Source organism: Ochotona princeps, chromosome X (genome assembly GCF_030435755.1).
Source record: "Ochotona princeps isolate mOchPri1 chromosome X, mOchPri1.hap1, whole genome shotgun sequence".
NCBI classification, from domain to species: domain Eukaryota; kingdom Metazoa; phylum Chordata; class Mammalia; order Lagomorpha; family Ochotonidae; genus Ochotona; species Ochotona princeps.
Window position 1 is genome coordinate 92,548,623 of NC_080865.1, and position 15,555 is coordinate 92,564,177.

At 44.0% G+C, this 15,555-nt stretch overlaps 1 long non-coding RNA gene across 1 annotated transcript in view; it reads right to left on the reverse strand.

The window, feature by feature from the left end:
• The window catches only part of LOC131478665 (uncharacterized), a 44,687-nt gene extending 29,899 nt beyond the window's left edge, over nucleotides 1-14,788 (reverse strand). Inside the window, exon 1 of the long non-coding RNA XR_009244596.1 lies at nucleotides 14,653-14,788. This is a non-coding gene — a long non-coding RNA (uncharacterized LOC131478665). The remainder of the gene's footprint in view (nucleotides 1-14,652) is intronic.
• Nucleotides 14,789-15,555: the final 767 nt, after the last annotated feature.

Consider the following 15,555-nt stretch of genomic DNA (forward strand, 5'->3'; position numbering starts at 1 on the left):
TTCCCTGGTGCATTAGCAGTTAACTGGGTCAGAAGTGAAGCAGCCTGGACTCAAAACCTGCACCTATATGGGAATGTCAGAGTTGTAGGCAGTGGCTTGATCTATTGTACCACAACTAGACCCCAGGGCTGAAATTTCTGCAAAAGAAACAGAGTGTCATCCTTTAACTGACTTAATCACAACTGACACTGAACACTCAATATTACACAAGTCTCCTGTTAAAGTAGGGTTCTTAATTAGGAAAGAATGGGATCCTATAAATTTGAATGGAAAGGTAGAGGTGACGCTGAGGAAGCTGGAGGTGTTAAGCCCCTTGATTCTAGTGAATCTTCATTACCAGTGGGAGAGAACTATGTATACCCAGTATATTGCCTTCTCCAAAACAGTAAAAGTGATCTTAATGTTAACCAAAGTGTCCTCCCCACCCCTAAGGTAAGTGGGAGCCTACCTCCAGTGCTGGCAGCCTTCACACCCACAACGAACAATCTTTACATGTATCCTGCAGGGCACTATACTGCCCCACAAAGAAACTGCAATGGCCTCCTCAGGGGCAGTTTCTGTGCCCAAAATAAATTTATGCCAGTTTGTCTCCAACCCCCCTTGATTGTGGACGCAAGTCCCAAAAGATTCCTAAAGGTGGGGTACAAAGTGTGGCCTGTGGACAGGCACACTAACTTAATCAAGCAGAAATCCAAGGAATGGATGTCCAAATGAATATTAAGTACGTGTGATAATGGTAGAAGGGATCTGAAGTCATACCAAGCCAAATTTACTGACATTTGCCCACTAAGTGGAGATTTTGCATTTAATATGGTTAGAAAGGGCCTTGACAGTTTAGCTGGTTAGCTGAAACAGGAACCAAGAGGTAATCCACCATAAACAAACCAAAAATGTCCCACTTCCCTTGAATTGACATAAGGGATTCAAAGGCTTACAGAGACTGGAATGTTAGAATGGACCTGCCATTCTCCCCTACATGGTCACAGAGGGAAGGCACAGAAACCATATTCACCATCACATCAAGAAACAAATCTGTGAGGGGCACTTCAGTAACCTGGAAAAGCTCTACGATTGCCTCTCCCTGCGGGCCACAACTCATATCAGGAACTGAGTCAGTGATTTGGCAGACCCACGTATAAGAGTAACCAGATCCCGGGGTGGCAGAGGCCAAGTGTAGTTGGCACTTAACCACCACAGGTAGCATGAATGTGGGCACTAAAATGGACAGCAGTGCCATAGCAACAAGCATAATGGTCTTAGCCATACAGACCTTGGCAATGACTTCTTAATCATGGTGCTTCTACAAGTAAAATAGACAGAAGCCTACTAAATTCTTACTTGATGCATATGCCAAAAAATTCTAGGACAAATGGACAAAACAATTCAAGCTGAAAAAAAATCCCAAAAACAAAAAACAGAAAGTCACAGCACTACAACCAATCCCCACACACCCAGAAGCCCTGGAACAAAGGGTCAGAATCCCTAAGGTAGGAAGGACTCCAGCACACGCCCCAAAGTTACACCACTGCTCTTTTTATATTCCCTCCCCAAAAGGATCTACAGCCTTTTACCTGGATATCAGAACACTGGGGGAAAAATGTCCAGAAGTTGAGGGCCCATTAGATCACTTTGTTCTTAACTGACACAGTTCTCAGGAGACACAAAATATCACTGTGGTCCAGGAACCAAAATAGGGATTTACAGGGACCAGGGATATGGCATTGCCAGTAAAGCTACCATCTGCGGTGCCGGGATTCCCATATGGGCACTGTTTCATATTCTTGCTACCCCATTTCTGCTCCACTTCCCTGTTTATGGCCTGGAAAAGCAGCAGAGGATGGCTCAAATTCTTGGATCCCTGGACTCAATGCTGGAAACCTGAAAGAAACTCCCGGCTCTTGGCTTTGGATCAGCTCAGTTCTGGTGTCACTGTGACCATCTGGGGAGTGAAGCAGGAGATGGAAGCTCTCTGTCTGTCTGAGTCTCCTTGTAAATCAGCCTTTCAAATAAATAAAATATCTATTTAAAAAAAAAAACCTAAGGATTTATAGAGGTCTGATGATCACTGGAATTTAACTAAAGTCCATCTCACAGTGGGATCCTGATTTTATTGTGCATTTGTTTATCCTGTGCCAGAATGTATCATTGAAAATATATATTTAGCTACTGGTAGAAGTCTCATTGTGGCTCCCTGATCTAAAGAGTGAAAGATGTTATGGTGAGAGCCTATAGAATGACCTCTATGTAGGAAAACAGTAAACCAAAACAACACCATGGGATTTTGGAGACAATACATCCATCCTTTGGATGTTTGCTAGTTTTGAGAGTGCCTAGAAGTAAAAGCTCTGCAGCAGGTCCGGGTTGCTTTCCAAGCCATTCTGCCACTTGGGCCCTATGAGTTGTCAGAGGCAATGAAGCTTGAAATGCCAGTGGAAGCCAGAGATTTTGTCTGGAGCCTTCCTCTTGAGGAAACTGCAGCACAGGCCCTTGGGATTTTGAACAAATTCTTATTATCTATAAATAACTACTCTCCTTTCGAGAAAATCTCCTTGTTCTGCTACTGCGCCTATGCAGAGATATGACAGTTGATCATGGGCCATTAAGTTGCCACGTGGCCTGACTTATCCATCATGAATTAGATACTATTTGACTCACAACTCACAAAGTAGGATGTGAACAAAAGCACTCCATCATCAAATTGAAGAGACATAAGAGGGATCTTCATAAAGTTAATGGAAAATCCATATTAGGCAAAATCTGTGAATGGATATAAAAAAATACTTGTACCAAAGCAAGTTTGACTTTTGATTCCCATTTTCCGCAGGCTTTTTGAAGTACCCTTGTATGTGTGATTGGGCTCAATGAGACTATGAAGATACAACTAAATTTCATGAAGAAGGATCCTAAATGCCACGATCTCCCCTTCTTTCTTTCAGCCTACATTTATGTCTTAATGGGGAATTCCACACAGTCTGATAGAAGGCTAGATGACTCAGACCTGTTTTAATGTATTTCTAAGCATGATATACTGGTGCCATATAAAAATGTACAGCTCCTTTCTCGGACATTTCTGGAGGACAGCAGGGAAGGAAAATCCTGCCAATACAAGAACTTCAAGAATTGCACCTGTTTATTCACTCTGTTTGGATAGAGAAATGGCCAGAAGTACAATTATACTCTGATTTATGGACTGTGACCAATGATTTGGCTTGATGATCAGGAACTTGGAAAGAACATTATTGGAAATTTGGTGACTAAATGATTTAAATTTATATGGATAGACCTTGTAGAATTAGAAACAAAGAGAAGATACTCATGTTCAATGTGAACACACCAAAGGGTGATGTCTTTGGAGAGGGTGACCCAATCTGAAAATACTGATCAATCTCTGCCTCAAGTTACCCATGTTGTTGCCCAGTGGACTCATGAATAAAGTGACCATGGTTGAAGAGATGGAGAATATTTATAGAACTGACTTCATGGACTTCAGCTCACCAAGGCCTACCTGGTGCTGGCCATGGTTGAGACCAATCTGCCTGTAGCAGAAAGTAACAGAGCTCCAAAAATGACACCATTCACTGAGGTGATGATCCAGCTACCTGGTGGCAGGTTGAATGCATTAAACCACTTTCAGCATGGAAGTAACAGCATTTTGTTGTTACTGTAAGAGATATTCTGGACACAGACTTGAACTCCCTGCACGCAATGATTCTGCCAAAGCAACCATCTGTGGACAAACAGAATAAACACCTTATCCATAACTACGATATTATGCACAGCATAACACTGATTTTGACAGAGGAACTCACTTCACAACAAAATGTGTGACCATGGGATCATGTACATAGAATTCACTGGTCTTACAATGTTTCTAATTATTCTGAAGCAGCTGGCTTGAGAGAACTGCTTTTGGGAAGCTATTTGCATTGCCAGTTAGGTGGCAATGTCTTCCAGGGCTGGGACAAGATTTCTAACAGGCTATACTCATGAATGTTCCACATAAGTGTCCACCAAATGCTGCTGCTTTTCTAATAGCCTGGATTTAAGAGTCCAGGAATCACAGGATGGAAATAAGAAGTATACTACTTTTTAGCCCTAGAGACTCACTATCACAATTTTTGCTATCTGTTCCTGCAACTTGTACTCTGCTGATCTAGAGGTCTTTGCTCCATGGGAGGAACATTTTCACCAGGAGAGATAACAATCATTCCATTTAAATGGAAGCGGATACTGCCAGATGGCCATTTTGGGTTCCTTATGCTTCTGAGTCAGTAGGCAAAGACAGGAGATAAGGTGCAGGCTTGGATGATTAATCCTGACTCCTCTGGGTACATCAGACATCGAAAGGAGAGTGTGCCTGTTATATGGGACATTCTTTAGGATGTCTCTTAGAATTACCATGCTCTATGATTGAGATAGTAGAAAACTGTAGCTACTCAATCCAGGCAGGACTGTAGACCTCTCAGAAATGAAGGTTTACATCAGCCTGCCAAAACCATTTTCATCTGAGGGGCTCACTGAAGGCAAAGGGAATACAAAACAGGTGGTAAAGGTAGCTATAAACATCAGTTCTAATCACGTGACCACTTACAAAAAGAGGACTGTAGTTTCCATTAATATTTCTACCTTATTTTGTTCTAACTATATTTGTATATAAGCATATATTAAGGAACAGCTTTTTTATTTCCTTTCATTCCCTTCTCATGTAATATAAAACGTGTTGACTTACTATCAGTATTTAAGTATATTTAATTTCCTATCATCGTATTTGAGTTACAGAACAGAAGAGTAAACACTAATTAAGGACTTTCCATGCAGTTTCACAGTCTAGACAAAGGATAGCTGCATCATGTTTGAAGGAATTATGACCTGGTTACTGTCTTTATTTGGTGATTAGGATGGTTTGAGGGTGTGGTTGGGATGGTACGGAAGGTGGCAGCAGCTACACCCTGCATGGGAGAGCAAGAGGAGGATGCTCCGCGGCAAGAGGAAAGGGTGAAAACCCTATGGGAGGAAAGTGGATATACAGGAACTCAGGTTATGGAACTGTGTCCCATATGATGAAGACCAAAAGAGGAGGCAGCTACCCCAGGCCAAGCCAGTTACAGTGGAAGAGAAGGATGGAGTGGAAGCAGAAATTCACAGCTGAGATTAAGGGCTGTCAGCTGTTGGATGAGCAGAGTCTCTGACTCGGGTAGCTGACATTGGCCAAACATGTTCACTGCAGCCAAGAACAGGGCTGGCCTTCCCTGACTGGGAATACAGGATGGAGACTCACTATGTCTTCTGGGACTCCTAGGGAAGACAAAATGCTCATGTGTGGCAGTGAAAGGACTTGGGTATCAGGCACGTGGTGAGTGGCACGCCAGCTCCCAGCAGCACCAGCTCTGGGGCGAGAGGAAAGTTTCCTGTGCTGTGATCCCCACAAGAGCTGGTGAAAGGTGCGGAAACAACTTGGGTGTTTGGGACTCTGGTGCCCCAACTATCACAAAAGAGGAAAACAACTACTGCACATGGTAATCACTGAAACTGAAAGGACACAATGTGGAAAGGGATCTAGCGCCTTAGTGGCCAAGTGATGAATTTATATTCAAGGAAAGAGGATTTCCCCCTCGTAACTCAAGAAACACCTGCTAAGAAATCTTTGTAATAGAGGGGAAAGAATGTTTAGCATCCTAGTTAAGATTCCTGTGTGTCCCACATTGGAGCACCTGGGTTCAGTACCCACCTCTAGCTTCTAACTCCAGCTTCCTGCTAATGCAGATTCTGGGAAGCAGCAGTGATGGCTCAAGTCATTGGGCTCTCACCCTCCACATGGGAGACTCAAAGTGGGTACCCAGCTCTCACTCTGATCCACGCCCAGCAGCTCTGGCCATTGCAAGCATTTGGGAAATGAACCAGAGGAAAGGAGCTCACTCTGTGACTCTGCCTCTTAAAATAAAAGAAAAAATAGAAACTGAAGAGCTACACAATAACTCAAAGTAAAATAAGGGATTAATATATTGAAAGTTAAAGCTGAGGAGGCTATGTAGTAGGCAATGATTTAGGCCCTTGCCATACTGAGAGTTGTTCTGTAGTAAACCAAAGAAAGTGGGTACTTGGGGAAGGCTGGTGTTTGTGGTGTTACAGGAGGTAGTGTTGCTCCTTTTGACTCTGGCATTCCATATTAGAGTTCTCATTCCATTCCTGGCTATTAACTTATGATCTAGTTTCCTGAAAATGTGCCTGGGAGGTCAGTGGATGATAGGTCAAAGTACTTGAGCACCTTCCATCCATGTGTTAGGCCAGGACTGAGTTCCTAACTCTGACTCCTGGATTTAGCCTGGCTCAGCTCCAGCTGTTGGAAGGCACTTGGGGTGGCGGGGCGGGGGGCGGGGGAGGGCAGTGAACCCAGGAGATATAATAGGTAAGCTGGCTCTCAGAGTGGCTGTCCAAGACAGAAGCAGAAGGAAATTGTAGGGCGGGCCTTGTTAGGGTGTAGTCTTGAGAGTTGTATTCTGGTTGTGAGAAGTTAACCACACTCACAGGCAGGATTCTCTGAGAGATTATGGACCCATACTAGAACCACATAGACCTCTATATTCCAATAAAATTGTAGAACACAGAGACTAAAAGGGCCTCAGTTTGAGAGGAAGCCATGCTGTATCTTTCAAGGAACTGCTTAGCAGCAGCATGTCATCTCAGCTCCAAGTAATGTTAATTGCAATGACAGACAATTAGCATCTTAGAATCCACACCCAGAGGAAATACCTTATAAGATGGTTTTAGACAAACACAGCCTGGGACTTAGTCATCAGGAGACTGTCATTAAAAGGAAATTCATTTAGGATAATGAAAATGTTCCCCAATTGATTGTGGTGGTGCTTGCACAGATCTCTGCACAGATCTCTGAATAGACTAGAAACCATGGATTGTACTTTTTTGAGTGGGCAGATTATATGACATACCTCAATAAACTAAACTGCTTTTTAAATAACAAAAGGATGGTTTAAGCGCATATGTATGAGTGCCAGGTTGACAAGCACTGGACTTACATCCAAGCCTCTATAATCTACACTGGCCCCTTACTAAATGGATGCATGTATGTGCATGCTATTGATTTTGCGATTCTTCAAAGCTTGTATTCTTTGTCCCATGTGGCCACTAAAATTTCTATTCAGCTCAGTGGCCAGTTAATGATTGCACAAAAGCTTCCTTAAACTCTTGGAACCACATGTCTGCTAGCCTTGGCCGAGAAGCTCCATGTATGTGTGTTTGAGCACATTGTCAATGCTTCAGCAGACAGTCAAAAGCTCTGCCTTCACCTGCATGTTCCACATTTGAGGGAACTAAATGCCTGTCAGGAGTCAGAGTGTAGATGCTTGTCCAGGCTTTGCTAATTTGTGCACAAACCTAAGCATGTTTATGACTTTCTAAGTCCCATGCAAATGTCAGAGATATGCAAAGACTGTATGGATAGTCCATTCCAAGCTTGTTAAAAAAGAGTTTGGGAGGGCCCGGCACAATAGCGCAGTGGTTAAAGTCCTCGCCTTGAACGCACCGGGATCCCAAATGGGCGCCGGTTCTAATGCCGGCAGCCCCGCTTCCCATCCAGCTCCCTGCTTGTGGCCTGGGAGAGCAGTAGAGGATAGCCCAAAGCTTTGGGATCCTGCACCCGCGTGGGAGACCTGGAAGAGCTCCTGTCTCCTGGCTTTGGATCGGCTCAGCTCCAGCCGTTGCAGCCGCTTGGGGAGTGAACCATTGGACGGAAGATCTTCCTCTCTGTCTGTCCTCCTCTCTTTGTATCTGACTTTGCAATAAAAATAAATAACTCTTTAAAAAAAAGAGTTTGGGTTAGTTTGTCATTTTCTCCCAACTGTTACTGCCTTCTTGGACAGCCAGCAAGTTTAACAATTTCCTGAAATTGCTTTTGACAAATGCCTCATGGGGGAAAAAAAGTGTGCACCCTGTCTGAGCTGCAAGTCAGGTCATACACAGACATCCTTGCAAGTGAGTTCTTTCAGGGAACTGCTACACAAATCAATCACAATTCTGTGGGAGTAAGTTTTTGAAAATGCTTCAGTCGTGCTATACTCCCCCTGTTGGTTAAAATGGATAAGAAAATTGGTTATTGTCTTTTAAAGAATATTAAGAATCTAGAGAGAGAGAATGTGGCTAGTGTAAGATAAAGGATCATAAAACTCACTGTTTTTACCTTGTCTGCCATTTTTTCTTGCATACTCAAAGAGTGATAAAAAAAAGTGCTGGTTAATTTCTCAAGTCCCAGAAAAGTTTTGGCAGTTTTTCCATTGTTTTTCTGCAGGAAAGAAATTTCAGAGATCCTGTGTCTGCCATTTTCAATGGCATTACCCTCTCAATGATAATTTTTTGTGATTTTTAATTTTTTAATTATTTTATTGGAAAGGCACATTTACAAAAAGAAGGAAAGAGAGAGAGAAATCTTTCTTCTGCTCTTTCACCCCCAAAGTGGCTGCAATGGCTGGAGCTGAGCCAATCTGAAGCCAGAAGCCAGGAGCCTCTTCCGGGTCTCCCACACAGGTGCAGGGTCCCAAGGCTTTGGGCCGTCCTCCACTGCTTTCCCAGGCCACAAGCAGGGAGCTGGATGGGAAGTGGAGCTGCCGGGACATGAAGCAGTGACATCCACATGGGAACCTGATGTTTGAAGGGGCAGGATTACCCAATTAAGCCACGACACTGGGGTTCTGTAAATTTTCTCTTAACATTCTCTGAGTACAAACTAGACTATAAAAGTTATCATCGCCATCATGAAATGAAAGTTTCTGCTTCTGTAATGGGACTATCAGAAATGTTCTTAAAACAGTAGACCAATTATTATTAAGGATAAGGTCCATGGCCCCAAGACAGAGAGAAGAAAAGGCCCATAAAGAAAGGACTTGTGTGAACAGAACAATTGCTTCTTTAAATCAATCTTTCTCAAATACTTCTTGCAAATGGGCTTCTAGTACTAGACAAGGATTTGCATGACCTATTCATCTTAAAATGAACATCACTCTATTTTCCTCCATTTTGACAGAGTAAAACTAATGTTCTAATAAGGAGAGGAAGAGATACAAGAAGTGTGTGTACACCGAGAAAAACACAGAAAGGAGATAATGCCTGCAAGGCAAAGACAGAGGCCTCAGGGAACTCAACCTACCAACACCTTGATCATGAAGTTTCAGTTTTTAGAAGTGAGAAAATAAATTTATTTTCCTATATCATCCAGCCTGTTGTATTTTTACAGTACCATTAGCAAATACCAGTACTCTCCCTTCCTTTCCATTACCCACCATCACTCTGAATTTCAAAATAATTTTTAAAAAATCCATGTACTCTGATTATGATATGTGGATGTCTTTACCACTACACTAAATGTCCATCCCTAAGATTTTCTGTAATCACTTTTTGTCAGGAATCATCCGTTCACCACTTTCCCATAACATATTCTTAGATTCTGCCTGAGACCTCACTACAATCATTTTCAACTCCAGTATTCCTATCAACATTCTCTTTGTGGCAATTATTTTAGTCTATTCTTGCTGCTATAACAAAGTACCCTAAACTAAATAGCTTAGAAACAACAGGAATTTGTTTCCTATACTTTTGGATATTGGCACTCCCATTGCCCCTTCAAACGGCACACAGCTCTTTGCTTGCAGTCACTTGTGCCACTTCCTCCAGCAAGTTCCAGGTCTGGGTTCTTATGTTAGGTTTTCACCATGGTCTCTGTAGCCCCAGCTCCAAGCTAACCACTCTTCACTTATTGCGATATCATGCTGAGGCTGCACCATTTTCTATACAGCCTTTCTCCCACTTCTTTTTGGAGCAGGACCCAGGATTATGGAGACACCAGGAGTTTTATATAGCTAGGTTGTTGGTGGGGCTGATCTTGCTGGGACCTGTTGGCCATTACGTCTGAGGGCCACATGGACCTATTTTGACCTGTACAATGCCGAAGTCAGTATTATTTTCCAGGTGGGACCACTGCAATGCACTGAGCTCAGGGAGTTCACTCCCAGCTCAGTCCATTGCAGTGGGAGCGAACTCACTGAGCTCAGTGCATGCACAGCTCACTGCTGTCCCTGCAGTTTCTGATTCTTTGCCACCCCACCCGAAATGGAGCCTGTTGTGCCATTACTAAAGTACTTGATCTGCTGGCCATCAGGTGGGGGCTACCAGGACCTATCTCGGGTGGAACCTGTAGGATGCCACGTTGTTGCAGTTCCCTGAGCCAGAAATGAGTTCACTCCTTGCTCATCTCACACACAGCCCTATAGTTTTTGCCTCCTTAAACAAAATGCTGCCCAATTCAGTTCCAGGGGGCTGACTGGGCTGTGAAATCCACTCTGTTCCCACACTGCCTGCCTGTCTGGGACCTGCTGCTCTGTCTCTGCTCCTGGTCAAATCAAACACACCAGCAAGATGGGCAGTTCTTTGTCTGGGTTCACCTCCTGAGCCCCCAGTGAACACCCCTTCCCACCTTGTTGCTGGTGGAGTTCCAGCCGCCAGTGGAGTTCAGATTGTTGCTTGCTGAATGTTGCTGTGGTATCAGTCACTGCAACACCACACCGTTGTGTCGACTGCTTTCCCGTGTCTGTCAGTCTCCAGGTACCCCTCTGCTGTTGTTCTGTCCTCTTCTGTTTCCTGCAATGTGCTCTCTCTGCTTCATACTAGCTAACATTTCTCCATCTGTTTATACATGTCCTTACCCTATTCCAACATCTTGATTCTCCTCAAATAAATAACTATTTTAAAAACTATGAATTCAGATATTCCAATGTTAAGCATGTGGATTGATTTCTTTTTATTATAATAAAATGAAGAATGATGTAAATTTAAGGAATTGTTGGGCAAAAATGAACAAGAATCTGAAAATTTAGAACAGAGTTAGCCTATCCATATTACAAAAATGAAAAAGTATGTTCTAATGCAAGCATACACAGTGTGTGGTTGGAAATCATTTAATAAAAAAGGTAAATTATGACACATAAGTTTTATCAAATGTATCAATTATACTCCCAGAGAAACTATCACCTCAAAATAAAAGAGACAGAGACAAGACAAAATGAAGGAAGGCTGCTATAGTTTGCCATTCGACAAGATGGGCCAGTAAGAGCTACAGAGCTAAGAACACTTGCCTGTGGAACAAAGCAAACAATGAAACTGGGAGTGCATCAAAGGCTATCAGTGCTGCTATCACAACTTGAGGTGTGCATAGTAAGGCTCTCTGCTCAGTGTCAGAAAAGGAGCCTGTTTCCTTCCTGTTTTCAGCAGGCCAGGCTACTAACTGCCTGGAGTCTTGAGAGTGAGTCTACTGCCTAGAATACTGGAAATGGGAAAACTATGCAAGTGACACTGTTACCTTGGTGGCCATGGCAGGCAGAACACCATGAGCTCTGACAGGCGATACAATTTCTTTGCTAGATTTTTTACTTGCTGCTTTTCTTCCTAATTTCTCCCTCTTGGGATGAGAATGCTTATCGTCTGCCCATGTCCCATCACTATATGTTGGAAGCACACAATACATAACCTGTCTAGGATCACAGATTGATACCTGAAGCAGAATGGTGTCTCAGGATATATGTATCATAACTTGAATTTCAGCTATACCTTATACAGATAATACTCACATTTACATAAAACCATAGATGCTGAGATGGCTTAAGACTTGAGCTATTGCAATTAGTGTATTATGTGTGAGAGGACATGAGTTTTGGAAGCCCAACAAGTAGAGTGCTATGGATTTGATTGTACTGTCTGCCCCAAATTTATCTCAAAACTCCTGTCCCCAATATGAACTTATATGCACATGAGTAGAAGAGATCATTAATGGGCCCGGCGGCGTGGCCTAGCGGCTAAAGTCCTCGCCTTGGAAGCCCCGGGATCCCATATGGGCGCCGGTTCTAATCCCGGCAGCTCCACTTCCCATCCAGCTCCCTGCTTGTGACCTGGGAAAGCAGTTGAGGACGGCCCAATGCATTGGGACACTGCACCCACGTGGGAGACCCGGAAGAGGTTCCAGGTTCCCGGCATCGGATCGGCGCGCACCAGCCCGTTGCGGCTCACTTGGGGAGTGAATCATCGGACGGAAGATCTTCCTCTCTGTCTCTCCTCCTCTCTGTATATCTGTCTGTAATAAAATGAATAAATCTTTAAAAAAAAAAAGAAGAGATCATTAATGTTAAGTGGTGTCATAGGATGGAACTAGGACACAAATAAGACTGTCGTCCTATTAGAAGAGGCAGAGAGGGGCTGATGTTGTCATATACTGGGTTAGGCTGCTGCCTGTGAGTCCGTCATTCCATATGGGCACCTGTTCAAATCCTGCCTGCTCTGTTTGCTGTCGCTCTCCCTGCTAATGAACTTGGGAAAGTAGCAGAGGATGGTCCAAGTGCTTGTGTGCTTGTCACCCATGTGGGACCTGGAAGAAGCTCCTGGCTCCTGGATTTGGCATCCTCCAGCCCTGGCTGTTATATCCTTTCCATCTAGGAAAGAATTAGTAGATAAGAGATTTTCTCTCTCTCTCTCTCTCTCTCTCTCTCTCTCTCTCTCTCTCTCTCTCTCTCTCTCTTGTTCTGACTGTCAAATACATAAATGTTAAAAAAAAATAAGAGAAGATACCAGGAGTGCATTCCCACAGAGAAAGGACCATATTATCTAGAGAAGACATCTGTAAGCCAAGAGAAACCAAATGTGCCAGTACTTTGATCGTGACCTTCCAGCCTCCAGCAGTGCAAGAAGATATATTTCTGCTGAAGTCATCTAATCTGCAATATTTTGTAATAGAAGCCAGAGAAGACTAACATATCCTCAATGGAACACTGGAACAGAGAGAGGCTCTTAGGGAAAAGGGGAAAGCTGAGTGAAGCACACACAAGCATTTTCTTATGATCTTCCTAAATTTCCTGTACATCTAACACTATTAATTTTTTTTAAATCAACAGAACAAACGTATTCAAAGCCCACAAGTGTAGGACAACAGAGGTCTGTAAAGTTTTTGGGCTTCACAACGCAGCAACATTTCTCCAATGCTACCCTCTCTTTGGCCACATACCAGAGCTCATTGTCGTTCTCATTTTGGGCTTCCTTCCTTATTGTGGCCTGAAGCAAGGTGTGCAGCCCTTCTGATTCGTCTCCCTTGCACTCACAGCACAAATGTTTGCATTGGAAAGAGACGATGCTCTAGGAAAATGGAAATTCTGAGGTATTTCAAGACCCTAGTTTCTGGCAAAACACTGCGACTGCTCTTTTCCAAGTCTCTCCAAGGAAGAGGAGGCAAGGTCACCAAAACTCCCAGGCCCAGGCCCTGTCAAAGACATAGGCATCTTTACAGGGAAAGCCTCCCATCACGGTCTCTGAACTTCAGGCCCCCACACAGAGCAAATCTTTGGAAACTGCCTCCCAGCAACTGCCCTATGGAACCTTCTGTCCCACCTAGTAAGGTAAAAGTCAGTCATTCTTAAGTCCCCTTTTTAAAAATTTTCCTTGCAAACAAGAATCAAAAAAATGGACAGGGAAGCCATCTACAATTCCAGGGTTTTAAGTCTGTAAATGTGTGACTGAAGCAATGTGGGTTTTTTTTTTTTAAAGATTTATTTACTTTTATTACAAAGTCAGATATACAGAGAGGAGAGACAGAGAGGAAGATCTTCCGTCCGATGATTCACTCCCCAAGTGAGCCGCAACGGGCCGGTGTTGCGCCGATCCAAAGCCGGGAACCTGGAACCTCTTCCTGGTCTCCCACGCGGGTGCAGGGTCCCAAATCTTTGGGCCGTCCTCGACTGCTTTCCCAGGCCACAAGCAGGGAGCTGGATGGGAAGTGGAGCTGCCGGGATTAGAACCGGAGCCTATATGGGATCCTGGGTGTGTTCAAGGCAAGGACATTCAGCCACTAGGCCACGCCACCGGGCCCACAATGTGGTTTTTGTTTTTAATACGTCAGATGGAGGATCTGCCTGTTACCGGGTTACACTTTTGCAGGTTCTAATCCCAGCTGCTCCACTTCCCATTCAGCTCCCTGCTTGTAGCCTGGGAAAGCAGTCGAGAATGGCCCAAAGCCTTGGGACTCTGCACAGGAAACCCAGAAAAAGCACCTGGCTCCTGGCTTTGGATCAGTTCAGTTCCAGCTACTGTGGCCATTTGAGGAGTGAACCAGCAATGGAAGGTCCTTCTGTCTGTGTCTCCTCATGTAAGTCTGCCTCTCTAATAAAAATAAACAAATAAATCTATAAAACAAACCCAAAAACAAAAACCTACAAGGGCCAGGTCTGAGGTTAGCAGATAGCACCCAGGCCTCCAGAAGCCCCTGAGGAAGGAATTAATGCAAACACAGCGGCTTGATATTCACACCTCTGCTCCATGAGCACCCGAGGGCCCCATTGGGTGTCCCCTTCCCCTAACTCCTTCTTCATGTCCATCCCAACAACTAAGTCTGGAGTTTTTAGTCTGTTCTCTTTGGGCATCATAACACTACACTTTGTGCCTGAAAAGCAAGAAAGGGCAGAAGACATTAGGTACCAGGGGTCCCGGCCTCCAGAGAAGCAGGAACACAGCAATGCCAACGAAGTCAGAAGGATAATGTCCGCAGGCCAGAAGCACGGGACAGCGCGACCTGGGAGGAAACAGCTACGGTAAGCGCGGAAGCAACGTTACCTGTTTCGTAGTCCCTGCTGCTTTTACTAGGAAGAAAGCCACTGTATCCTAGACCGAGCGCTGTTGACGTGAGGCAGAAAGTGAGTTTAAGCAATCTGGAAAGCTTGTATCCCATCAAGGGAACAGGGACTCTTTAACCGTCGATTGGATCCACCCAACTTCCCAGAATGCATCTGTCACATCCGGGACCTGGGCACACACTAAGACCCGCCCCCTTCCGTTGCATATCACCCCCTTCCTTATTAAAAAAAAAAAGACGTGGAAGACAAAGTAGAGCTCTCTTTCCACCTTGGACAATATTCAGCCATTGTGTTTTCGTGTGCACTCTTGTGGTGTGAAGTTCAGACGAAACTTGGCCAGTCTCCCGCCAAGCCATTTGCCACCAGGTCTTCCAATTAAAGGTACCGTTTTCAGTTTTTCCTCTCTAGCTTATGCGCAGTCTGTCGGTCCACTCATGTTGGGTATTTCTCTGTGAAATAGACTGCGCTTGCACATGAATGTTGCTCCCTCACTGCCAGATAAACCCTGTTCCAATTTGCACAGGATTCGAGTCTCTGTGTAGTATTTGTTTCACTGTGGAAAGCAACAACATGCATAACTTTTTTATCTTTTTTTAATCTATTATTATTATTATCATTTTGTGATACAGTTCCGTAGGCTCCTGGTATTTCCCTTATCCCTTCCCCAATTCCCCCCCCCAGTTCCTCTATATCATTACTAAAGTATACTTCCTCATACACAGTCATATGTCCATCATTGCGGGTATGGACAATGGCAGAGAGTCCAGCATCCTATTGTCCATCTTTGTCTGGAGTCATTTTTTGGCTTGGTGAATACAAAACTATATACTGAGTGAATCAGCAGACAACAGATGGGCCTGCATGTCCTCTATCTCTCACTCTC